General features: G+C 35.8%; 1 protein-coding gene and 1 pseudogene across 12 annotated transcripts in view; both read left to right on the plus strand.

Moving 5' to 3' along the window:
- Positions 1 to 26,458, plus strand: part of CCSER1 (coiled-coil serine rich protein 1) — a 1,348,832-nt gene that overhangs the window by 574,005 nt on the left and 748,369 nt on the right. The gene's annotated exons all lie outside the window — the stretch shown is intronic.
- Positions 7,954 to 11,932, plus strand: LOC123848390 (insulin-degrading enzyme-like; annotated as a pseudogene).

Genomic DNA, 26,458 nt, shown 5'->3' on the forward strand with positions numbered 1-26,458 from the left:
TGGAGAAGGCTACGGCCCTGGCTTACATCTTGATTACAACCTCAATAGACCTAAGCCACAACACCCAGAGGAGCAACACCCAGATTCCTGAGATGACAGATATTTGTTCCATTTAATTTTTTACACAGCTACAGATAACTAATACAGCATTCAATAAAGGTTTGCCACCAAATATGGGAGTGAAAACTTAAAAGCTGCAATTAAAAAAAGAAAAACTAGGGCATGTAAGGATTATCATTTTTAGACTGGGTCATTTAGAACAATATTTCAAAATAAGATATATATCAAAGAATGCTTTACCAAACAAAATCTTCAGTTTCTTAATATTACCCTCAGATATTAAGGGAAAACCTCAACGCAAGTTATATTCCTTATATTAACTATTATTTATGTGTTATCCTTTAGTGTGCTGGGTGGGTTACCATCCACTGTAGTAGCCACCGTCTTCCCTTTTTCTTTCTCTCATTCTCTCATCCTCTGCTGCCTCTCTCCAAATCTCTTTCACTGGTGCCCTCTCTTCTTTTCTCATACTCAATTGTTTCACTTTTTCTTCTCACAAGCTTTTTCTTTTTCAAAGGTGTACACACTCAAAAAGCATAACCACATGCAAAGACAAGGAAATTGAATTTTTGACATAGTCAAATGAAATGTTTTGCTCAATAGTTTACTATAAGTCTGAATTAAACAAGTCATCTGAATGATAATGCAAATGAAATCTATCTCTGGAGTTAGGGAGATAGCCGTTTTGATGTTTTTCATCTGTTTCATAAGAAAAAAAATGCTAGAGGCAAGAGTTTGCTTTTTTTAAAATCCATTCAGAACCTTATGATTATCCTGCAAATACAGAAATTATTTTTTTTGTGGGACTACTTTTTCTATCATAAATATAGCTATGAGATTTTTAATGCATTATTGGTTATTCAACCTTTTATATAGCTATAATTTTAACGTACTTATATGCTGCTAATATTTACATAAATTATCCTAATTCACCCCTGTTGTTTCTTATCTTTGCTCTGGCTGCTATAACTAAATACCACAGACTGCGTGGCTTAAACAACAGATCCTTATTTCTCACAGTTTGGAGGCTAGGAAGTCCAAGAGCAAGGTACCAGCAAATTTGGTTCCTTGTGAGGGTCTTTTCCTGGCTTGCAGACAGTCTCCTTTTCATTGTGATCTCACAGGGCAGATAGAGAGGGAGGAAGGGAAGGTGTAAGGGAGGGAGAGAGAGCGCTTGAGAGCGCACGAGGCAGGCAGTGTATGTGTGTGGGGTGTGTGTGTGTGTGTGTGTGTGTTGGTTTTTCTGCTTCTTCTTAGAAGGACACTAATGTCATTCTGAGGACCCCAGCCTCATGACCTCAGCTAACTCTAATTACCTCCCAATGGCTCCACCTCCAAATACCATCACATTTGTGGTTAGGACTTCAACATATGAATTTGGAGGGAATACAACCATTCGGACCATAACATTCTTACCTTTAAGATAAAATCTCTTCATTATAATTAATGTATGAGCTATTCATTTCAAATGATATTTGTTTATCAAATATGTCTAAGGCTATTAGTTTGATTTATTAAATTTGTAATCCAAATGTGTTTTATTTTTTTAAAAGATTTTATTTATTTGAGAGAGAGGGCGCGTGCAAGAGGGGGGGGGGCGGGGCGAGGGGCAGAGGGAAAAGGAAAAGCAGGCTCCCTGCCGAGCAGGGAGTCTGATGTGGGGCTCCATCCCAGAACCCTGGGATCATGACTTGAGCCGAAGGCAGACGCTTAACTGACTGAGCCACCTAGGTGCCCTGTAATCCACATGTTTAAAGAATTAAAAAATATTTTTTATTATTTGTTACACATAATTGTTATTTTTCTTCCTAATGATTTGATAATCATCTATTTCCCTTCAAATAACATTGAGTGAACAAATTTTTATGCAGAAACGGGTGTTTTTAAATGAAAATATTTTTTATTAACTCATTTATACCATCATACACATATATAGTTGATTTGATAGAAATTAAAATGTATTATTTGTTCATCCTATTCTTTCTTTTCTTCCTAACTAGAGAGATGGTGTTAAAACCTTTTTACCAAATAAAATGATTATCTTTAGAAAATGTCAGGCAATAAGAAACAAAGAAGTAGAGAATAATTATTAACTCTTGTTTAAATGTTTGGTGGAATTCATCTGTGAATCCATCTGGTTCTGGACTTTTATCTTTTTGTAGTTTTTTGATGACCAGTTCGCTTCTATTACTAGTAATTGGTCTGTTTAGACTATTTCTTTTTAATTCAGTTTTGGAAGATTGTATGGTTTTAGGAATTTATTCCTTCTAGTTCTAGGTTGTCCAGTTTGTGCATATAATTTTTTTGTAGTATTCCCTTATAATCCTTTAATTTCTGTGGTATCAATTGTTACTTCTCTCTCGTTTCTGATTTTATTTGGGTGCTTTTCTTTTTGATCTCTCTCTCTCTTTTTTTTTTCCTGATGAATCTGGCAAAGGGTTTATCAATTTTGTTTATCTTTTCAAAGAACCATCTCTTGGTATCATTGATTTTTTTCTATTGATTTTAGTTTCTATGTCATTTATTTCAGCTCTGATCTTTATTATTTCCTTCCTTCTACTCACCTTGGGCTTTGTTTGTTCCTCTTTTCTAGTTCCTTTAGGTTTAGGGTTAGATTGTTTATTTGAGCTTTTTCTTGTTTCTTGAGGTAAGCCTGTATCACTATATATTTTCCTCTTAGAACTGCTTTCTTTGTGTCCCAAAGATTTTGGATGGTTGTGTTTTCATTTTCATTTATCTCCATGTTTGTTTGTGTGTTTTTAATTTCTTCTTTGATTGCTTTGTTGACCCATCAATTGTTTTGCATCATGTTGTTTAGCCTCCACATATTTGTGCTTTTTCCTGTTTTTTTCTTGTAATTTATTTCTAGTTTCATACCATTGTGATTATTGTATCAATCTTGGTGGATTGATCCCTTTATCATTATGTAATGTCTTCCATTGTCTGCTATTATTTATCCAAAGAAACAAAAACGCTAATTTATAAAGATATATGCACCTCTCTGTTTATTGCAGCAGTGTCTACAATAGCCAAGATATGAAAGCAACTTAAGTAGCTATCAATAGACAAATGGATAAGGAAGAGGTGAAATATATATATATATGACCATATATATCCAATATATATTCCTATCCTATATATATATGGAATGTTATGCAGTCATAAAAAAGGATAAGATCTTGCCATTTGTGACAACATGGATGGACCTAGAGTGTATTACGCTAAGTGATGTAAGACAAACTGAGAAAGATAAATACCATATGATTTCACTCATATGTGTAATTAAAAAACAAACAAATAAACAAACAGACCTATAAATACAGAAAACAAACTAATGGTTACCAGAGGGGAGGGAGGTGGGCAGATAGGCAATATGGGTAAGCAGTCATGGGACACACAGCTTTCAAGTTACGGAATGAATAAGTCACTGGAATTAAAAACACAGCATAAGGACTGCAGTCAACGATACTGTAATAGTGTTGTAGGTGATGGATGGCAGCTACACTTGTGGTGAACACAGCATAATGTATAAACTTGTAGAATCACTATGTTGTACACCTGAAACTGATGTAACGTTGTGTGTCAACTATACCCCAAAAAACAAAAACAAAAAGAAACAAAGAAGTAGAACAGAATTGGCATTTTCGTAAAAGTTAGGCACTATTTTGAATGTGGAACTTCCAAATCTGCTGTGTTGGGCCATAATGGATGTGGTGCTTTAGTTAATTTGAAGGCTTTCAGTTTTGTGCCAATTTTACAGATCCTGATATTGGCATGGAATTTGAGTTTCACTTGGAACCTCAGCAGATAATACTTGTTTTTCTTTTTATACATAGCTTTGTGTGATGTATCTTCTGGTTTCTGTTTCTACATTGTTGTAAAATAAATTGGTGCCGTAGAGGGATTCTTAGGTGTCATTACCACTGGCAGTGGGCAGGAGCTAAAACATATAATCAGTATAAATTTTGCCTATAGGGACTCCCAAGTTTTGATCTTTGTCTAAATCCCAGGTGCAATGAGACTAAGACAAGAAATAACATATTTCTACTCATAAGTGGTAGTTAGTTCTATATTGTCTTTTCACTCAGAACATTTGGTCTCAAAGCAAAATTGTTAATAACATTTTTGTAATTAAAAAAAAGGAAATGATCTTCAGGAAGTATATAACATACAAATAAAATACTAAATTATAAATACATTCCATTATTTCTTAGAGATTTTCCTAGCATTATTTTTCAAAGATACTGTTTTAGGGAGACAATGAGGATTATTATTAGAGTTTTGTTTTCAAATCAATATATTATTTATTAAAGTTCACAGTGGTTTCATAAAAATGTGAGAGTAAATATATAGCAGACTTCATATTAATTACTATTTGTTATTAAAATTAAGACCAGTTTTAATGGACAATGGGTGACTTACCAGATATATGTTTATTATTTATTGATGACTTTTATGTATGCTAAAAAGCAAAGTTTCTCACATAAAATGTCAAGTATAACTTACACTCACTATGGGAACAAAATGAAAATATTTCACTGTCTGGAAAATTGAAAAGGAAATATATATGTATATTTATATATAATATACACACACACACATATATATATATTTTATGGCAGATCAATCAATCACCAGACTGCTTTTTTTACTTAAAAGTGTTTCTATGCTTAGGTTTAAGTTATTGTAGTTTTCAAACATTTGAGTTGTGGTGCAGCAGATAAAATGAAGCCTCAAATCATTCTCTAATCTCAAGAACATCCTGGCAGAATTACTGATACTTGTCTGTTAAAATTGATTTCCTCTTAAAGAAAAGTAGGCTTTTCGTATTGTGTTAAAAAATGATTTTATCTATCAAGTGTCTTTTCTTGTGAAGATCCTTTCCTTTTATGACCCAAAAAGAAGAATGTTCTTTTTCCTCCTGAGTTTTTATATCCACTCTACTCACTAATCGGTAATCTGTACTGCAGACAAAGTGGAATGTAATCCAAAAAGAGTAATCTTTTTTAAAATGCATACAGAATGGCCATCGTTTCTAATACTCGTGCTCTTAATTTGCAGCATATGTATTGTTTAATTTATTATGCTTTTTGATTTTAATAAAAAAGCAATAGATGACAGACGTGTATGCTGAATCCATGTCATAGAATAGGAAATCAGGGTACTTACACTGTAATTTTGAAAAGTACCGGTAAACCATAGGCAAGCAACTTTTTTTAGGACACTAAAAATACTTGTTGAGATTTAGATCTGAGGTGCGTGTGGTGTCTGTTACTGTTAGTGATGATGGTTAGGTTTGCTTGTTGTTGTTTTAACAAGACTACTCAGCAAAAGAAGGATACAGTTAAATGTCTTTCCACCTTATTCACAATGTTTTTAAAGTTAGACTTTATCTGACATAGATGATAATCTCTGTTGAATGGAAGAGCGATTTCTGATATTTTCTGCATTCGTTGCTAATTGATAGCTCATTGAACTATAATGCTTTGTAATTAGAATATTTCCCGTAAAAACAAAATATGTTAGAGGAGGGGCCAGAAATTGCAGTTCTCTGCCTGAAATTACGATAACATCTTTTCTGTAATAGCAGAAGAGAAATTAGAATGTCTTGAGGATATAGCTCACATATTTGGAGGAATAATTCTAAATATTGGAAGAATGTACTCGTAAAAGTAAAGGTTAGTGTGGGTAGTCAGAAACCTCAGGATGCTCTCAGTATATGTAAAAAAAACATAATAATGTTCATTTCTTCATCAGTGAAATGAGAATTGTGCTTCCTAAACACTACTTAACAAGGTATGATAAAATAAAATTGGTAAGTTATGAATGGTATGAGTGTCTTAGGAGTGAACTAGAGGTGCATAGAATTTCCTTTTTTTTCTAGTTAATTTTTGAGGTGTAACTTCTAATACTTATGTATGCTAAGATCTTAAATATGAAATGTTTATAAGGTTAATTTTGAACATAGGTAAAAATTATTAAGAACATTTAAAAAATATTTTTATAAGTCTGAACTTATAAAAGAACCCAGTCAGTTCCTATGGAATATGTTTATAATTTTTCATTTACCTCTATTCTGAAATATGTTTTATACTTGTATTTGCTTCTTTCAGATTGCGGCTTGATTTTTTTTATTTGCTCAAAGTCATAGGTGTTTTATTTCAAAAGAAATATCATTTGAAGGATTACTTTGTTAGAAGATCTGATTACTAACATTTTCTAATAACATATGAATCATAGAAAATTTGTATTGAGTTTTATTAGATGAACCTGAGATACTTAAGTCTTTTGCCATAATTATGAATCTTGCACCCTGTATGCCACAACACTATTTTGAAGTACTATACTTTGCATTCTGCTTCACAAAAACAGTTGATCTGATAAATTCCTTTTTGCAAGATGCTGTCATGTCCGTCTTTTTAATACCCTCCTTGTTCATTATAAGTGCCATTAGCCATACTGCCTAATGAAAGGTACCTCATATCAAGTCTGATTACTGCTCTAATGTTTTCCAGGCATGCTTGGTGATGAGCCTGGCGTATGAAACAATTTCCTACAGTAATAAAACTAATTAAAGTAGGCAGTCATCCACATACCACTTTCTAATGAATTATAATAAGCTCATTAATCTCAACTACTCTTACTCCAAAAAATCCATTGATAGGACCTGTATGTAAGAGTAAAATTCTCAGCCTTAAATATGTACAGCTATTACAGAATCAAAGAGGACTTTGTGAATTTAAGTTTAAAAATTACAAATTGCTAATCGATGCTTTAAATGAAATGTATAGCTTCTGAACTCTGCCCAGATTACTTATTGGCAAGATCCCTTTCTATTTGAGTTCTTCTATAATTGATTTAACAAAGAAAAATGATTCATTTTATAATAATAACTCTTCAGCACCTTGAAGACTAGAATTGAATTAACCAACTCTGTATTTTTATTTAGAGATCATCTGAGAATGATGAATTGAGTACTTGAGATCAAGTGAAAAACACAGCCTGTTTGCTCTCCAAAGAGAGCTAGAGTATCTTCTCAAAATGTCAAAACATAATAATAATTATTTTTTGTTAACTCTTCTTCAAATTTGTGAGGTGCCCAATGAAACAACATTTATTATTCCATTCAGTTACAAATAGTTTTGCAATGTAGATTATTGTTCTGGAGATAATTTTACTGTCAAGGAGATAAGGTTGTTAAATGTAGCACATGGAGAAACAATTTTGGAACTACAAATGTAGTTCCTTAGTAAGAAAAAATATTTTTCAGGATGGTGGGATTTATTCTATCTTCATTATAATTTGGTGTTTTAAAAATGTAGCAATTTCCGTTTTGAAGCTCATTACTACTATAACACACATGTGAACTTCTCCCTTAAGAAGTTAATTATAAATATGTACATCTTAAAATTGATACAGAATATTTGTAATGGGTTAACTGCAAATAGGCATATTTTAATGTATGGGTAACATTTAAAATTGTTATTTTCATTTATGAATTTTTACCTATCATTTCATAGTTTGGTTTTTGTTTTTGGGGGGTTTTTTTTAGAGAAAATGAGGTTGTATATTCTGTGCAGAGTATTTATTTTATAAAGTCTGACCTTTGTAGGTAGAGGTGTAGTGAAACTGTCCCTGAGTAAAATGTCTTCCAATCTGGGATCAGCTATAACTGTGGTGGCTAGTTGCCACTGTATGTGATGATGAGTTGGTTCTATGCTTGAACAGCAGTCAGGAGAAGGGCTTTTGGTACAGATTCCTCCATTATCTAGCTGCATGGTCTTGAGAAAGTAATTTACACAGTATCTAATTCAGTATATTCTTGTGTAAGGTATGGGGATTAGGCTAGAGAAGTGCATTCCGAAGTGTCAAAAGTGCCTCTGATAGTAAATGTGGTATTTCAAATAATTTTTTAGCAGATTTTATTTATTTATTTTAGAGAGAGAGAAAGCCCACGAGCAGGGGGAGGGAGAGAATCCCAAGCAGACCCCACACTGAGCGTGGAGATCCTGGGGCTCGATTTCACCACACTGAGATCAGGACCCGAGCTAAAACCAAGAATTGGTCACTCAACTGACTGAGCCACCCAGGTGCTCCTCAAGTAATTTTTTAATATAATAATTTAAAATATTGTATGAAGTGAAACAATTTCACTTTCTAATTTCAGTTCAATTCTCCTGAAATCAAGGAGATAGGTTTTCTGTTGTATGTCCTTAGTATTTTTCTAGCACTCGTTTTTGACAGAACTGGTGGATCTCCTTATAGTTTCTAAGACCCAAGAGACATGCTGCTGAGCAGAAGAATGTGTCATGTCAGTCTTATTAAGAGAAGTGGATTACTTGAAAGTTATCTCAAAGATAATAGAAAATTAAATAATAATGTTAGGAAAATTTTCAGAGCTCCAGTTGACCTTGTTTTGAACAGAAACCCCTGTTTGAAAAAAACTTGCTCTGGTTAGTAGATCTAATTAGTAATACCTGTTAAGAGCTAACTGTACCTTGAATAAACTTTGGTGATATGCTTTCATGTTAATAGGAAACATGACTCATCATCATAACATCCAACATTTATGAAATGTTAATACTAATATTTATTGAGTGATTTGAAGTCAGGCAGTCTTTCTAAATGATTTACATATATTAACACATATTAGTCTTCATCACTCATTTTAATGTTTATAGCAACCATATAAATTAAGCAGCAATATTCTTCTCATTTTTCGTGTGAGGAAACTGAAGTACTCAGATATTAAGGAATTTCAGAAAGGTCAAAAACTGCCAGGTTGGTGAAAACATGGAGGTTTGGGAAGAGTGGCCTCTGTATGACTTCCCACCTACCTTGCCCTGTGCATCCTTCCGATCTGGCTCTTCCTGAATTATAGCCTTTTATAATGAATTGGTAGTCTAGTTTGCACAATTTTTCCTGTGCCCCTTGTTTGGTGAGAGTTGCAAAGATAGAGAGATGAATGAGGTTGATTCAGAACATGAGAAGACTGTGATGAATGATGCCTGGAGACTCTTTCATTTGGAAAAACTATGGGGAATCCCTTCAGCAAATTTGGGACAGGTAACAAATATATTTTAGAAACTAAACCAAACCGGGGCGCCTGGGTGGCTCAGTCGTTAAGCGTCTGCCTTCGGCTCAGGTCATGATCTCAGGGTCCTGGGATCGAGCCCCGCATCGGGCTCCCTGCTCGGCGGGAAGCCTGCTTCTCCCTCTCCCACTCCCCCTGCTTGTGTTCCCTCTCTCGCTGTGCCTCTCTCTGTCAAATAAATAAATAAAATCTTAAAAAAAAAAAAAAAAAAGAAAGAAACTAAACCAAACCAAGAAGACATTGATGTAAGGCAAGAGCTACTGAAATTCCACTCTACTTACTATTCACCTAACTTAATGGCTATTTGTGTGAATCTTTAAAAGACTTGACTAATCTGATGGTAATGTAATTTTCTGAAGTTGAGAACAAAAATGTACCATTGCCAGAGTTTCCTAAACACCCTTTCCAAGAAGAACATCTTAAACAACTTTACAAAATAGTACCCATGAAGGATATTAGGAATCTTTATGTGACATTTCCCATACCTGACCTTCAGAAATACTACAAATCAAATCCTGGCCATTATCTTAGTCATCTCATTAGCCATGAAGGTCCTGGAAGTCTGTTATCAGATCTCAAAGGGCTGAGTAGATACTCTTGGTGGTGGGCAGAAGGAAAGAGCCTCCGGGTTTTATGTGGTTTTTTTTTTTTTTTTTTAATCATTAATGTAGACTTGACTAAGGTAGGATTATTGCATGTTGAAGATATAATTTTGCACATTTCAACACATTCAGACGTTATGTGCAGAAGGACCTTAAGAATGGGTTTTCCAAGAGTTCTAGGGCTTGAATGCTGTTGTGTTTGGTTTAAAGATAAAGAGAGGCCATGAGCTACACTTCTAAGATTGCAGGAATATTGCATTATTATTGCCTAGAAGTGCTCACAGCTGAATATTTACTGGAAGAATTTAGACCTGCCTTAATAGAGATGGTTCTGGATAAACTCAGACCAGAAAATATGTGGGTTGCAATAGCTTCCAAGTCTTGAAGGAAAAACCGATTGCACAGAAGAGTGGTATAGAACCCAGTACAAGCAAGAAGCTGTACCAGACAAAGTCATTAAGAAATGGCAAAATGCTGACCTGAATAGGAAATTTAAACTTCCAATGAAGAATGAATTTATTCCTACGAATTTTGAGATTTTTATCATTAGAAAAGGAAGCGGCACCATACCCTTCTCTTATTAAGGACACAGCTATGAGCAAATTCTGGCTCAAACAAGATGGTAAGTTTTTCTTGCCAGAGGCTTGTCTCAACTTCTTTTTCGGCCCATTTGCTTATGTGGACCCCTTGCACCATAACATGGCCTATTTGTACCTTGAGTTCCTCAAATCCCCACAGACTCTCTCAACAAATATGCATATGCAGCAGAACTAAGAGGCTTGAGCTATGACCTCCAAAATACCATCTGTGGGATGCATCTCTGAGTGAAAGGTTATGATGACAAGCAGCCAATTTTGCTAAAGAAAATTATTGAGAAAATGGCTACCTTTGAGATTAATGAAAAAAGATTTGAAATCATCAAAGAGGCATATATGTGCTTTAACAATTTCCAAGTTGAACAGCCTCAACAGCACACCATGTCCTACCTCCCCTTGCTGATGACTGAAGTGGCCTGGACTAAAGATGAATTAAAAGAAACTCTGGATGATGTCACCCTTAAGGCCTTCATACCTCAGCTCCTGCCATGGCTGCACACTAAAGCCCTTCTCCATGGAAACGTAACAAAGCAGGCTACACTAGGAATTATGCAGATGGTTGAACACATCGTTATTGAACATGCTCATATGAATCCTCTCCTTCCAAGTCAGCTGGTTCGGTATGGAGAAGTTTAGCTTCATATATTCAGAGGATGGTTTGTTTATCAGCAGAGGAATGAAGTTCACGATAACTGTGGTGTCAAGATATACCACCAGACAGACATGCAAAGCATCTCAGAGAATATGTTTCTAGAGCTCTTCTACCAGATAATCTCTGAGCCTTGCTTCTTCAACACCCTGTGCACCAAGGAGCAGCTGGGCTTATCATCTTCAGTGGGCCATGTCAAGCCAATGGCATGCAGGGCTTGTGATTCATCATCCAATCAGAAAAGCCACCTCACTACCTAGAATGGAAAGCAGAGTGGAAGCTTTCTTAATAGCCATGGAGAAGTCCATAGAGGACATAACAGAAGAGGCTTTTCAAAAACACATTCAAGCATTAGCAATTCATTGACTAGACAAACCAAAGAAACTATCTGCAGAGTGTGCTAAATATTGGGGTAAATCATCTTCCAGCAATACAATTTTGACAGAGATAATACAGAAGTAGCTTAAAGACATTTAAATTTTAATTTAAAGACACCTACTAAGGAAGACATCATCAAATTCTACAAGGAAATGTTGGCAGTAGATGCCCCAAGGAGACATAAGGTATCCGTCCATGTTCTTGCCAGGGAAATGGATTCTTATCCTGTGGTTGGAGAGTTCCCATGTCAAAATGATATAAATTTGTCACAAGCACCAGCCTTGGCACAACCTGAAGTGATTCAGAACATGACAGAGTTCAGGCATGGTTTGCAACTGTTTCCCTTGTGAAACCTCATACTAACTTCATGGCTGCAAAACTCTGAAGATTCCTCAAGGGTGGGAAAGTGCAAGTGGGTACATCCTTGAGTCTTCCAGGGGCTAGGAAAACAGCTTTGGCCACTTTAATAGTTTCTCGTTCACAATTAGAGAGACAAACAGGAAAGAAAAAAAAAAATTGTCACATGTCATATAGAAATACTAGAAGTCCAAAATAATTAAATGACAAAAAAAAAAGGTCAGACACTTAGTAAATGACAGAGGTTTTTAATTTTGTACCTTACATATTTCTATTTCTTAATTTTCTTCCTCTTGCCACACCCAATAAGCTTTAGTTCACTTAGTCCTCTCAGTTCTCAACTGGGAGTTTGTTTCTTTGAACACTATATTCCCTGTGACTGGCACATGGTAGGCACTTAAAAAGTATTTGTTGAAAAAAGTATGAATGGATTAATTAATAACTCTCTGCCATAATAGACAACTTAAAAAGTGTCTCTACACATAACCTGTTAGACTCGAAGACCTCACTCTTAGCACTTCCTTCCCCCTCCCTTACTGAGTTTTCTCCTGATTATTTGTCACTATTTCTATTATTCATCTTGGGTAGTTTGGAACCAGGACAGTTGCTCTGATATCAGAACGTATAGGTTCAGGGGCGCCTGGGTGGCTCAGTTGGTTAAGCATCTGCCTTCGGCTCAGATCATGATCCAGGGGTCCTAGGATCGAACCCTGTGTCGGGCTTAAGCAGGGAGCCTGCTTCTCCCTCTCACTCTGCTGCTCCCCCTGCTTGTGCTCTCTCTCTGTCAAATAAAAAAAAAAAAAAAAGAATGTATAGGTTCAAATGAAAACCCTATTACATCTTTGTCCACTACTTAGGTGTGTGACATTGAAAGACGTATTTAAGCCTCTCTGAGTTTCAGTTTTCTTATCTGTTCAACATAGATATTAATATCTACTCATCAGAATTATTGTACCAACTAAATTAAATGTGCTTGAAACACCTAAGAATGTTTGGCATATTGTAGATGTTTTATAGCATCATATTGAAATATCAAGACATTGGAGCCAAATAGACCTAATACTATTACAGGGTAGTTCTGGAGGACTGAGTACATTATTTACACATTTAAAGCATTAGTTTTTCAATGATTAATCACAACATAAAAGTTCCTAACTTGGGGTTATTGTAAGGGTTAAATGAGACAATGTATCCAGAGTGCCTGACATACAATTAAAACAAAATAAATGTTAGCTGCTTCTTTTAGTAATAATTCTCCTTTCCTTTAAATGTTTTCTTATTCTGTTGGTTTAATATCTTGGGGGGGAAAAGGAAGACAATCTACTGTCTCATGATTGAATACATTTATTAGACTATTTTCATATAGTTTTCTCTAAAGTATAAGCATCGTTTTTTGCTTAATAACAGTATAACTCAAATTATATTATCTTGAACACTGTTCTGCTTGAAGTTACTACTGTAGGAAGTAGGAAATTCAGGTCTAACAAAAGTTAATTTGTTGAATCTGTATTTTAGAGACCACTGGCAATTGGAGGGCTATGATAGGGAGAAGATTTATATTGTATCTCTGTATTCATAAGTTCCTGAATAGAAAGAAACATAATTCAAGCATTTGAAAAATACATTGGAGAAGATTAGTTTGAAAGTAGAATGTGCATGAGTGCATGGATACGTGTATCTCTTGTTGGATGATTGTAAGTGAATCTTGCTGTAAAAATATCTGAGAAGCAAATTTATTGTAATCGAATTCTCCATTAAAGGCCAGTATATTATTAGAAATACATTCTTGTAGAAAAACAAACCAAACAACACACAAATTAAAAAACCAAACCTATTATTTTATTTACAAAACCAACACCCCAGAGATTACATATTGTTTCCGACATTCTGTCTTATGTTTGGGGAGGGAACACTCTTCTGCAAGGAAACCAATGAACTTCATGTAGGATACCACATATAAGCTAGAGGGAGCCCTGCATTCCTCAAGATTCCTGTTCCTTTAGAAATAGGGTTAGAAGTTCTTGGTTGACTCTTAAAAACTCTTTATGAAACCACAGTGAATTAATTCACAATTATGTATATTTAAAACAAGTGCGTAAATACCTGGTAAAAACTATTTCAGACAGTAGTTGAGCGTTTTCTCAGAAGACTTAGGGACAAAATTTATAATTCAGGTCCCCTACCATCAACTCAGAAATGCTATTATCTATTTCCTCTAGCATTGTAGTAGCCTCCTAATTGGCATCCTCACTTCCTCTCTTACAACTTTATCCTCCCCTTTTTTTTTTCCTCAATCATTCTTCCAGCTTTAGGCAAATATGTCATATCCCTGCTAAAATCCCTTGTCCTTGAGATAAAGTCTAAAAACCTTCATTCCCTTTGTTCTTAATATAAAGTCTAAGAAGCACTCATGATATGGCTGATTTTACAGCATTGTCAAGTGTCATTCTGTCCCTTTGAGTTTCATACTTCATCAATACTTGGTATCTTTTATTTCCTTGAACTTTCCATGTTCCCTTTTTTTTTTTTTAAAGATTTTATTTATTTATTTGACAGGGAGAGACATAGCGAGAGAGGGAACACGAGCAGGGGGAGTGGGAGAGGGAGAAGCAGGCTCCCGGCCGAGCAGAGAGCCCGATGCGGGGCTCGATCCCAGGACCCCGGGATCATGACCTGAGCCAAAGGCAGACGCTTAACGTCTGAGCCACCCAGGTGCCCCTCCATGTTCCCTTTTATCTTAGTCAAGGTGTATTTTATTTTTCTTTTACCACAGCAAAATTATAATCATCTTTCCCAGATCTCAGCTTAAACATTACTTAATTAGAAAAGGATGGAGTGGTAATTATCTTCCATAACATCATCAGACTTTAGAATTCTGTTCTTTGCACTGAAGAGTGTAAGCATTGTTTTTCCTTCTTGTTTGCTGCAGTATTCTCAGACCCTTGTCAAATGGCTAACATTTAATATTCCCTTATTTCTAAATATCCTACTAAATGGAAGATATTTAAAGTAATGAGTCATAAGAGTGCAAAATGATGCCAGACTTTCCCTACAGGTTATGTATATAGCCTTACAATGTCAGATTCTTACCTCATTGATCTTCTCCCCATGCAGACAGTCTTCCTTGATATAGAACCTGCCAGCTAAAAAAATGCCTGATACTCCCTTGAAGCTTGAGCTTGGTTGTGTGGCCCAATCTTGGCCAATGGACCAGAGGGAAAAGTATGCCTTTGATGAAAATAATACTTGCGAGAGGAAAAACTGTGCTTCCCACTATTAAATCCAGTTTGATCAAGAGCATGCTTTTTGGCTTTGTATTTCCCTGCCTACAACTACAAAGGGTCAAACCCAAGAACTAATGCCTACCCTTTGAGAATGAGTGAAACTAACATAGAAAGTATCATGGTCTTTGATTATGTTTTTATGCTGCTGAATAAACCTGGAACCACCTATCTCTGTTAATCTTGTTTATGAGATAATAAATATCTTTTCTGTTTATGCTACTTTTAAATGGCTATCTTTTATTATTCTTAAAAGCACCTTAATTAGTAAAGTTGCCCTCAGGACTTGACTTTCCCTGAGTCCCTCTTATGTAGTTAATCACTGTCACCTGTTGGGGTTGGGAAGCCTACGTTGTCTACCACTCAGGGAGGACAAGCTTCTTGAATCTTTGGATTCTTTTCTTTCCAAAAAGGGGATGGTCAGGAATCCCCAAAAAGTAAGCCCAAACCTCAGTGTCTTTTTGTACTTCCCATCTAAGTGATTTCTAAGAATATTTCAGGTTCATTAATGGCCCTCAAAATAATTCAAGCAAAATGCTGAGATAGTAGAAGTGCAAATACAGTCATTTTTTTAAAAGTATCATATGATCTCACTGATATGAGGAATTCTTAATCTCAGGAAACAAACTGAGGGTTGCTGGAGTAGTGGGGGGTGGAAGGGATGGGGTGACTGGGTGATAGACATTGGGGAGGGTATGTGCTATGGTGAGCGCTGTGAATTGTGTAAGACTGTTGAATCACAGACCTGTGCCTCTGAAACAAATAATACATTATATGTTAGTCATTTTTTTTATTGCACTTGCAGGCTACATGCCCTAGGGAAATCTGAAAACTTTCCCTGCCCAATGTCAAATGGGTACCAGGGGTTAAGGAGGCCCAGATTATCCACCAGGACTTTATTTATTCAAAAGTTGAAAATGTGAGTCAGTAGAGAAAGGAGTTTCTCCATCCACTTAACTGTATCTGAAAGGAAAAGTGTCAGAGGACAGTAGGCTTCTACATGTTTTTGATATTCATTCAAATGATTCTCCTAAAATAATATTGAACTTATGGAGATTCTGTAAGCAAGACTAATGATCAGGAAGATTCCTCACCCAGGAATACTCCCTTTTTACTTCATTAACATAATTTGTAAAGGTAACCTAAATTCATTGAAGTATCAACATTTCTAAATATGTGTGATCTTCAAGAAATCTTGAACTCTTGGGATCTAGAATAGAAAGAGTATTTCTCATAACACTGTTTATTATCTATAGAACCAGACATTGACCTCAACTCAGAAATTAGTCATTCATCAAACATGTGGTGTATAAACCTCCTTTGTAATGTATGTGTGACTGTGGAATGTTGGCTACTGGGGTTTCTCTGAGCCACTCTGCTGTCCTGTAAAATCTCAGCAATACCACCTAATTCATAGGGTTTCTGTAAAATCATATCTAATGAAATGATGGATATAATGCCCATGGAATTAAGTAGGCAGTCTTCCCTTATTTTAGCAGAAGTTAAATTTGGAAGATTTTTTTCTGATAAAATATGGAATATTAAAATTAGTTGAACTGTTTGACTTCCTAATGAAGCTAAAAACAATAAGAGGTTTTCTAAAAAATTTTTCTGTGTTCATTAAAAACTATCTTTATATGTATTAGGCAATCTTGGCTTTAGCTCTCAGGAAAAATAAAAATGACTGCACTTTTCTCAGTTTTCTATAGCTATTGTCTGTAAGTATGAAATCATGGGTTTTGTTATTGAAATATTTGACAGTGTTTTGTTTTAGCTCTTTTGATAACTTTTGTGTTTGCCTTGAGCAAGTCACTTATCTTTTCTATTTCTATTTTCTACTTCAATTTACTTATGAAAGGTAGAATAATGATTGTGATGTACCTTACAAAAAACTTAAAATAATATTGAGAGAATGGTGAAAACCAAAGCAGTGTATTAAATGCCAGATATGGCAACAAAAATAAGAGAAAGAATATTTCTAGTATAGAGTATTCTCCTAGATGGCTTTAATGCTGTGAAAGGCAGTAAAATTATTTCCTGATAAATACTTTTTTGAGCATTAAGATGTGAATTGTACAGGATTAAATATACATGTATATCTCCAGAGTACTGATTATACAGCACATTTCCTGTCCTGCCTTCATTGAATTGACAACTAGTATACCACCAGGAGGCAGCTACTGGCATCATTAATGGAATATATTTGTGGGCAAAATATCTTAAAGAATTTCTGGAGTAATCTAAGGAAATCAAAATCAATTTTAACTTCAAGTTTCAGCCTAATTTTTTTCTACTAAAGCACTAACGGCGCATAAGGTAGTAGATGATTTGCCCATCCATCCATTCATTTAATTGATATTTACTGAACTCTGTGAAAGCTACTGGACTACATGATTTGTGATGTGCACAGATAAAATATGGTTTCTGTCCTCAAAGAGCTTACATATAATAGGGAAATAAATAGGGCGCTTGGGTGGCTGCCTTCAGCTCAGGTCATGATCCCGGAGTCCCGGGATCGAGTCCCGCATCGGGCTCCCTGCTCAGCAGGGAGTCTGCTTCTCCCTCTGACCCTCCTCCCTCTCATGCTCTCTGTCTTTCATTCTCTCTCTCTCAAATAAATAAATAAAATCTTAAAAAAAAATAGGGAAATAAATATACATAAATAACTTGGGGCACCTGGGTGACTCAGTCGTTAAGCGTCTGCCTTCGGCTCAGGTCATGGTCCCAGGGTCCTGGGATTGAGCCCCGCATTGGGTTCCCTGCTCGGCGGGGAGTCTGCTTCTCCCTCTTCCTCTCCCCCTGCTTGTGTTCCCTCTCTTGCTGTGTCTCACTCTGTCAAATAAATAAATAAAATCTTTAAAAAAAATAAAAATATATATATACATAAATAACTCAATTAAGGTTCTCTTCCTTAGTGTTGCAACAAAGTCAAGGAGAGCAATTCTGAGACATACGAAGAAGTCTAACCAGATAGAAAGACCTGAATTAAGGCAGTAGTGATGGGAAATGAAGAAAGGGAATGAGTTAAGGAATTTTGGAGTCAGAAAAGGGATTGTTTTTCAGTTGGTTTTAGAATGTGAGAAGATAAATCGTGCATAGGGACTTGTGGTTTTAATTCCAGTAGGTAAGGAGCTTGGAAGTCATCACTTCTGTTTTTTACAAACAGCAAAAGCTGAACAAACTGAAAATCAACAACTTTTCTTGGGCTTATCGAAGAAACAAGGCCACAGAGCAAATCACCACGACAGACAAATATAGAGAATCACTGCCAAAATCAATTTACATGGAACAGAGGCCACTAAAGCTATACATTGGTAGGAACACTTAAATTGTAATTTTGATGAATTACTCGAAGCTATGTGTAGACTAGGTTGACAGTATGAAACTCTTGGGGGCCACGTTCTTAAGGGGGACCCACACTTGAATGAATCTTACCTCTGAAATTCCCACCAGATTCTCATGGTGAAGAACCAAAATAAAGTCCTCTTGTGTTTTGGCAGAGAAGCAGAAAAATAACTCTTTGAAATATGCCCGGGGCCTTTTCTATAACAAAGACCTGCTCTCTAGGCAGAAGTTTTATGTCATCTGGGAGAGAGAAGGGCTATTAACCAATTCCAGCCCTCTCTACCCTTCCTGTCTGACCTGAGGAGGGAGAATAAAGTTAAGAAAGACTTGTGAAGGTCACAATCATCCCAGAAACACAGGCCTGCTAAAAAACTGATAATAATAAGATTGTAGAATACCACCGCCCCCCAACTCCTTACAATTACATCAACAATGTTCCAGTATACAGTGGATTATAGCTGAAAGAACTGCAAGGCACAGACTCTGTTAGGAGCTGTTCTTAGAGTAGCTCATAGAGTAGACAGCGGAGGAGACAAAAGTAAGGACGGTCAAGGAATTTGAGGCCTGTGGGACCTACAATTACAGCAAATACTAAACACAGCCCAACTTTTAGCAAGATTAACATAAAAATTCACACTATTTACTTCAGTTATTATTCAATACATCACTCCAGCTTTCTAAAAAATTACAAGGCATTCTAAAAGACAGGGAAAAAAGAAGAAACAAAGTAAGCAGCAGAACTAAATTCATATAAACACAGATTTTGAAATTATCACACAGGGAATTTAAAATAATTCTAATTAGTATGTTAAGGGCAGTAATGAAAAAACAGTAAACAGCATGCAAGAACAAATAGGCAATGTAAGCAGAGAAATGGAAACTCTAAAAATCAAAATGAAATGCTAGAAATTGACATAAATGAAAAATGCCTTTGATGGACTCAATAGTAGATTAGACACTGCCAAGGAAGGAATCAGTGAGCTTGAAGATATGTCAAATGAAACACAAAAAGTGAAAGAAATGGAAATAAAATAACAGAATATCCAAGAATTCTAAGAGTATAACATGTGCACAATTGGAGTACTAGAAGAAAAGAGAGAGAATGAAGGAGAAGGAATGTTTAAATAGTGACCAAAATCTTCTCAAAATAAATGGCAGACATCAACTCACAGATTCATGGAACTCAGAGAATTCCAAGCAAGAAGTATAAAAACTCTACACCTATACATAACATATTGAAGCTGCAGAAAGCCAAAGACAGAGAGAAAATCTTTAAAGAATCCAAAGAAAGAAAATATCTTACCTCTAGAGAGAAAAAAAGAGGGAGAGGGAGAAAGAATTCCAATGGACATCTCATCGTCAGAAACCATGCCAGCAAGATAATGGGGTAAAATACTTAAGTGCTAAAAGAAGTCAAGGATGAATCAGTTTCTTGATCAAGTTATAGGAGAAGTGATGTTATTAATTGAGACCAGAATTATAGGAGAAATTATATGTTGCCCTTTGGGGTGAAGATTTTAGATGTGAAAGTTTGAGTCTGACACACCTGGAACATAAGCGGCAAATCTCCAGGAAGCAGAAATTTGGCACACGATTTCAGAAGACTGGGGAGGAGGGAATGGGCTTTGATAATAAATCTGGAACTGTTAGTTTATAGGTAATTGCTAATACAATAAGTTGTTGCAGTAAAACATTTAAGGGGAGATGGGTGAGGTCTTCAGATAGAAACCTGAAGAGTATTAACTTTTTTTTTTATTTTTTTAAAGATTTTATTTATTTATTTGAGAGAGAGAGAATGAGAGACAGAGAGCACGAGAGGGAAGAGGGCAGAGGGAGAAGCAGACCCCCCGCCGAGCAGGGAGCCCGATGCGGGACTCGATCCCGGGACTCCAGGATCATGACCTGAGCCGAAGGCAGTCGCTTAACCAACTGAGCCACCCAGGCGCCCAAGAGTATTAACTTTTAAAGAACAAAGTGAAATGAAAAATATTAAGGAGTTTGAAAAGTATCTGAGGACAAAATGTGCACAAGTCCAGGAGAAAGAGATATTTTTAAAAAGGGATTTTTGTATTGCCAAGTCTAAAGCATAGATTAGGCTGAGGACTGAAAAATGTTTTTACTTAACACTGATGAGAGCAATTTTAATTAAGGAACTGGAGTGCCAGTTTTCAGAGTCAAGGAGCTTGAACGATTCTTTATTCATGGCTAAATTGCAAGTGAGGGTATGGCTTCTATAAGTGTAGGTGCCCTTCCAAGAATCTCTTAATCGAAGGAAGAGAAAGTCAGGATAGAAGTTAGGAAAGACAAAGTCTTTGTTGTTTGTTGTTACGTTTGTCTTAGGAAAGGTCGAAAGTTAATTCAGTTTAAGGGCTAACAGAACTAATAGAGAATATCTAAGCTAAAAGTTACTACAGTTTAGAGGGCTTCTCTCTTACACCAGTATTGTGAATATTAGTGAACAAGTGTTTAACCTTTCCCATACTACTCATGATTTTATATAAAACTAACTGAGTAATTCATGGAAAACCTATCCTTTTCCCCATCATCCTGGATAACGGAAATGTTTGCTATATAAGGGCCAATTTATGGCACATTGTGATTATAAGAAGCAAAATGATACCCGTTGTCCTAAATCCTTATGTGTGTTTTACATATTCTAATAATCACTCCTTTTCAACTGATTTTCAACAGCACTGTGTTCCGAAGAGTGAGATTAGAAAAATGAAAAAAAAGATAGATTCCAACTCACACCTGCAATTGAGTCTCATACACCTAGCAGGGCAAACTGGGGGGAGGAAGAGACTGTAAATCTTTTAAATACTCCCTAGATGATTTAGGTAAAGTCTTCATTCGCCCGCTGTTGAAAACTACCTATCTAGTTTGCTACCCATGTACTTTGCTATTGGCTTCCTTTAAAAAATAGGTTTTCTTTTCTTTCCTTTCCTTTTCTTTTCTTTTCTTCTTATTATGTTATAATCCTGTGACTTGACTGGCTCTCTACTTATGATTAGGCAATGTTAGGCATTGCACAGCTGGACAAAATTGAAGTAGCAATAGAAGAACAGAAACCATATTTAAATTCATAGTCAAAGTGAACAGAAAGGTCTATTACTTTCAAGATAATATAATACTATTAAAGCGCAAATCTTTCAATGTGACAAGTTCAGAATAAAGACCTCAAGAATTACAACTACGGTTTCTGTATTCAAGCAAAATAACTTGACAATTATTGACAGAAATAAGGTACTAGCTCCTTTAAATGTATTGCTTTCTAAATAAATCTCAGTCCAATGCCATTTAAAACTGTATGTTCAAGTTGTACACTTTCATAAGTTGTCATTTATTTTCCTTACAATCTTAACATTTTAATAGATTTACAATAACATCTTTTTGAACAGTTTTTGCATACTTTCTTAAGCTTAATTAACAAAACACTTATTACTTTCTTATGTATGAAGAGTACTTAGTATCAAAAGGATTCAAAGACACCATTCTTTCCCTACAGGTGTTTATAATTTAGCCTTTTTACTCCATGTTTTTGATGTCTAGTAAATACTCACATAGTTTTAATTTAATTAATGGGGGAGGGTATTTATGTAAATTTTTTTAAGTTACCTTTTCTCTATTCACTAAAAATAATTCGCGTCTGAGGGGTACTTGGATGGCTCAATCAATTAAGTGTCTGCCTTGGGCTCAAGTCACAATCTCAAGGTCCTGGGATCCAGCCCTGGGTAGGGCTTCCTGCTCAGTGGGGAGTCTGCTTCTCCTTTCCCTCTGTCCCCCCACCCCCGCTCCTGAGTGTGCACTCTCTCTCTCTTTCTCTCTCAAATTCAGAACAAAATCTAAAATAATAATAATAATTTGGGTCTTAGGTTCTTTTCCTCTTTACCCTCTGATGGAGGACTTCCTTATCAGACACATTAAAGAGTTCTTATGATTCAGAATCAGAAGGGAAGTTGGGCTGGAAGGACGCGTGGTACCTAAGCAAGAGCTGTAGGACACTTGGGAGAACTGCTGAAGTGTCTCTGGGAAACTGATAGAAGAGAGTAGTATAATAATAAAAATTATTGTGAACTATATGTTCTAGTTATTATGTTCAAGATATGCAAATGAGGATCTCTGGTTGTCTTGAATTTCTTTTTTGGTCCTGGAATATTTTCGCTTGAACATACTGTTATTTTGAGACTATATCATGTGTGCCATAGATTCAGCAGGTTACATGATTGCTAAATATCTTTGAATAAATTTTTAGGTTTAATTTAAAATTAGGTTTAAATTTTAAAAGTGTATTTTTCAGCTTACTATATAGACTCTGTAACCAGCCTTTCTCGAAGTTGCATATTTCATTGGATAGATTTACCATCATTTAATAACAGTTCTTTAATTATTGCATACTTATGGTTGCCTTTAATATTTTGACATTATAATAATGGATATCTATGGTATGGCCACTGATTTTCAGTCATCAGAGGTTTCTTTTCTTTTCTTTCCTTTCATTTTTTTTTTTTCTTTTCAACCAGCAGGGCTCAGATGGCATGAGGATGGGTATGAGTATGAGGGCATTCATTTACATTTCCCCCCATGCCTGAAGGTGACATTATTCTTATCACATTTTATTATATGTGAAAAGGAATCAGTATGTGGAACGAATTCACATACTGATTAGTGGTCAAAGCAAATTTGACTTTGATGAGACTAACTTGTCTAAAACATTTTGATCATTTTGATCAGTGTCAAGTTACAAGAATGTGGTAGTGGCTGCCCTCACATTCTGCACAAAAGTCCACAACAGTAAACCCTGGTGTCCCTTGAATGATTGAGTGTGACTAAAGGCAAAACTACTGTTACAGATACAGACTTAAGTAGACACCTACACCTCTTACTTGCTCAAGAATCAAGTAGTGACTAAATATGCAAAGACAAAAGTGCTTTATGTTTATAACCTGAAGGAATAAAGAACTACTGTTATATTAGATATGCTAATAACCCCTCCACTTTATTTAATATGACCCTATGTTAGAAATAAGAATGAGTATTTGGAGAGCTTTGAAGGTAAGAGACATGGTAGAGAAAGGGCATGGTTTATGTACTCTCTTTTTTCCATCCTTTCCTACTTCTTTCTATTTGCTGATTTGCTAATTATTGGAAAATTATATATAAATTCAATTACTTATACATAATCTATAAGAAGGTGTAGCAGTTGAAAATTACATTATGTCTATGTATTGGTTTCCTAGGGATACTATACAAAGTACAACTGTGTAGCTTAACCAACAGAAATGTATTGTCTCAGTTCTGAAAGCTAGAATTCTGAGACCAAAGTGTCATTAAGACTGTGCTCCCTTTGATGGAGCTAGGGAAGAATCTGTCCCAGGCCTCTCTCCTAGTTTCTGGTAGTTCCTTGGTTTGTGACAACATTAACTCCAGTCTTTACATGGTGTTCTCCTCGTGTACATTTCTCTGTGTCCAAATTTCTCCTTTGTATAGACATCAGTCATATTGGACTAGGGGCTTACCCTATTCTAGTACTCTCTTCATTTTAACCAATTACGTCTGCAGTGACTCCATTTCCATACAAGGTCATGTTCGGAGGTTCTAGGGGTTAGTACTTTAGCATATGAATTTTGAGGGAACACATTCAATTCTTAGCAGTCTATTACATAGTTAAAGTTATTTATTTATTTATTTATTTATTTATTTATTTTTATTTTTTAAAATGTAATGAAATATTGTTTTTATTTTTTATTATGTTAAGTTAGCCATCATTAGTTTTTGATGTAGTGTTTGATGATTCATTAGTTGCATATAACACCCAGAGCTCATCACAACACGTGCCCTCCTTAATAGCCATTACCTGGCTACCCCAGCAATTACACTACTAGGTATTTACCCCAAAATACAGATGCAGTGAAAAGAAGGGGCACATGCACCCCAATGTTCATGGCAGCAAAGTCCACAACAGCCAAACTGTGGAAGGAGCCGAGATGCCCTTCAACAGATGAATGGATAAGGAAGATGTGAAATATATATGTATACACAATGGAATATTACTCAGCCATCAGTTAAAGTTATTTAGAAAGAGGATCCTTTATCATTGAAGCACTATCAACAAAAGATTATTTCATTTCCTTATGTTCATGTATACTTCTCTGCCTACTGGAAGCTCATACCTCCTTGCATGTAGTGGATCTCATCTCTTAACGCTTGAAGGATTTCCTTCCCTCAGTTATTCCTTCTCTCCCTTATATTTCTAACTTCTCCCTCCTTACTGAATCATTTTTATCAATCTTTAAACCTCTTGAAGCTTTTCCATCTGAAACACACACACACACACACACACACACTCACACACACCATCTCAATCCTAACAGGTCCTGGAAGGAGCTTGTATTTTGATAATTATGTAGTTGGTAACTCCTTACTTCTACATCTTCAATTTGCTTTTGAGCCGCTGTAATCTGGATCCTACTTCTAACATGCCACCTGGAACTGCTTTGTTGAAGTCAACAATGACTTACTATTTGATAAGCACTTACTTTATCTCTGTTGCATCTAACATCATTGATCTTACTCTCTTTCTTAAAGTTATCTCCTGCCTTGACTATCATGACTCCATGCTTTCCTTATCTCAAACTGTTCATTTTCAGTCATTTTTTTGTTTTGTGTTTCCACAGTCACTTCTCATCTTTCAACTGTTGATTTTTCACTACATCAATATTCTTATGATTCCCAAATCTCCACAGCCTGACCAGACGTCTCTCTTCTGAGCCCATACCTACATCGACAATCCATACTATATTTCTTCAGCTGGATGTTAACAAGAGTCACAAATTAAACTCATTGTGTTTTCTTCATCTTAAATTCCTCCACCTTTAATTAGGTTTGCTATCAACAAGAATGAGCAACACTTGCATTCACCCCATACATTCCCCAGATACTTTATATCATCCTTGACTCTTTCCTTCCTCATTTTTCCCTCCTGTGCCTCCCATATCTGGAAGAGCCCACCTTCTAAATATCTTTCAAATCCACTCCCACAGCCCCATCTTAGTTTAAATACTAATAATTTCTTACCTGGATCAGTAAACCAGCCACCTATCTCTGGTCTTTATCCCATCCAGCCCATCCTCCTTGCTGTCCCTACAGTAAGCTGCATAAACTTAAATCTGATTATACCCTTACATGGATTAAAATTCTTTATTGATACATCAAAGCCTTCTGAATGAACCAACTTACTATTGTGGTACAAATGACTTTCATGTTTCGGTTTTCAATTGTGTCTTCTTGTCGATACCTCTCCATACCATTATACTAAAATACTTGTTCCCTGAGCAAGAGCTCTTTAGGAATTCTCATCATCCTGCCTTTGCTTGGAAAATGCTTTCCTTTCTTTGATCATTTGCTAACTCTTCTGACCATTGAGATTCTGGTTAGATATTTTTTTCTCAAGAAAGCTTTCTCTCTCTTACTTTAGTCTCTGTGTATGCAATTTGGTGACTTAAAAGACATTTATAAGTCTTTCGTCAGAGTCTCACAAAGCTGAAATTAAGGGGTCATCAGCTGTCCTCATCAGGAGTCTCGGGGTGTCTTTCCAGCCCATCCCTGATTTTGGAAGAACTCACTTCCTTGGTTGAAGGTTTGAGGTCCCATTTCCTTGCTGGCTGTTTCTCTTATCTCCTTATGTTATCCCTTCTCACACAGCCCTTTCGATCCTCAAAACATCAATAGTGAGTAAAATGCTTACCATGCTTGGAATATATCTGACTTTTGCTTCATATGACTAGATTAAGCCCACACAGATATCTCCCTATTTTAAGGTCAACTGTACTATAGAACGTAATATAATCACTGGAGTGATATCGTATTCATAGATTCTGGAGATGAGGGCAGGACAAGTCTGGGGTTGCTGTTTTAGACATTCTATCTACCATGCCTAATTGTGGTGGTTTCCCTTATGTGTACGTGAGTGAATCATTTTGGGAAAAAATATATATACATGATCCCCATTTTATGAGGGAAATTGAGGCTCTCCAAAGTAGTTAGTGCAGACTACTACTGAGAGACACTGGTTTTGTGTTAATGCAGACTTGGGTTTA

This window comes from Mirounga angustirostris, unplaced genomic scaffold (assembly GCF_029215605.1).
Source record: "Mirounga angustirostris isolate CCGP_5_RB_7025 unplaced genomic scaffold, mMirAng1.0.hap1 SCAF_2, whole genome shotgun sequence".
Classification (NCBI taxonomy): Eukaryota; Metazoa; Chordata; class Mammalia; order Carnivora; family Phocidae; genus Mirounga; species Mirounga angustirostris.